Consider the following 1,576-nt stretch of genomic DNA (forward strand, 5'->3'; position numbering starts at 1 on the left):
CTCCATCCTGGGCCTGAGTGCCTTCCACAGAAATCCCTGCCTCTGGCCTCTCCCTGAGTGCCATGACTTGACCAACATAGAATCTCAACATCCAAAGCTACAGATGACAAGGAAGGGCCACAGGATCCTGATTTTCTCCAGCAGAATTCCAAATCCATGTTATTCTTCATGCTCATCATGATTACGGATTCATAGATTTAAAACAGGAAAAGCAATTCTTAGTTGATGGGTTTAGTTCTGGCTTCAGCCCCAATGACATCTCACAGTCTTGCTTTGAATTTCCTTCAACTTTGCAAAACACTTTTTCTTAACTGGGCCGGGGAGGGGGGTGGCAACCAGTATCTTGATACGGAAAATTGAGTCTTAAACAGGTTAGGTTTCTCAGTTTTCGGTGGAAAGAAAACAAAGCAACCAAAAAATTGAAAAACATCACACACACACACAAGAATATCTATTCTTTAAAACAAGGTAAGAGCGACGATGTGGATGGAACTAGAGGGTATCATGCTTAGCGAAATAAGTCAATCAGAGAAAGACAACTATCATATGATCTCCCTGATATGAGGAAGTGGAGATGCAACATGGGGGGTTTGGGGGATACGAAAAGAATAAATGAAACAAGGTGGAAAGGGAGGGAGACAAACCATAAGAGACTCTTAATCTCACAAAACAAACTGAGGGTTGCCCAGGGGGAGGGGGGTAGGGAGAGGGGGGGTGGGGTTATGGACATTGGGGAGGGTATGTGCTATGGTGAGTGCTGTGAAGTGTGTAAACCTGGTGATTCACAGACCTGTACCCCTGGGGCTAATAATACATTATATGTTTATAAAAAAAATTTTTTTAATTATTAAAAAAAAAAAGAGGGCAGTGGAGGATAAAATAAAATAAAATAAAGCAAGGTAAGAATGCAACTTGTTATTGTCTTCGTTGGAAAAATCACCTTCCACATTAAGTGCGACAACAGGAAATGGTCTAACATGAGAACCTCCTTGAAAATCACGGTCCCCGTCAAGGCGGGTTTTTAGAACAGAAGACATTTGTGTAACCTCAGCTCGAGCACCTTCTGCTTGTGACTATCACAGCATGCTCTGTGGGGAGTGTTAATGAATACATCTGTTTGCCTCCCTGCACAGCTGAATGATATCTCAAAACAGATCTGTTTTTCCCATTTCAGAAAAAGACCCAGTGAATGCTCGCTGATGAACAGTGTTGAGTTATGTAAGTTCCTTCACCTTGCCTCTTAAACTAACACCGAAAGATTCAGGAGTCACTGAACACCTGCTGGAACTCAAGGACATATTGTTTACTTTGGAGCTATAAAGTGTCCAGGCGGACATTTTTTATCCCAACTTCTGTTCATCTTCAGACACTCAGAATCATTACCACTCCTTTTGATAAACAAGGCTGTCCTTGCTTTGGACTTCCTCTGTTATCTGTCCTGCCTTCCTTCGGGGGAGGGAAACACTACTCCAGCCTCTTGCCAGAAATGTAGCCTTAAGGGGTCCATTTACTTCTTTCTAAGTGTGTAGAGACGGCAGTAAAGGCTGTAATCTGCTACCTCCATGCCTCACGGCCG

Source organism: Neovison vison, chromosome 6, assembly GCF_020171115.1.
Source record: "Neovison vison isolate M4711 chromosome 6, ASM_NN_V1, whole genome shotgun sequence".
Lineage (NCBI taxonomy): Eukaryota > Metazoa > Chordata > Mammalia > Carnivora > Mustelidae > Neogale > Neogale vison.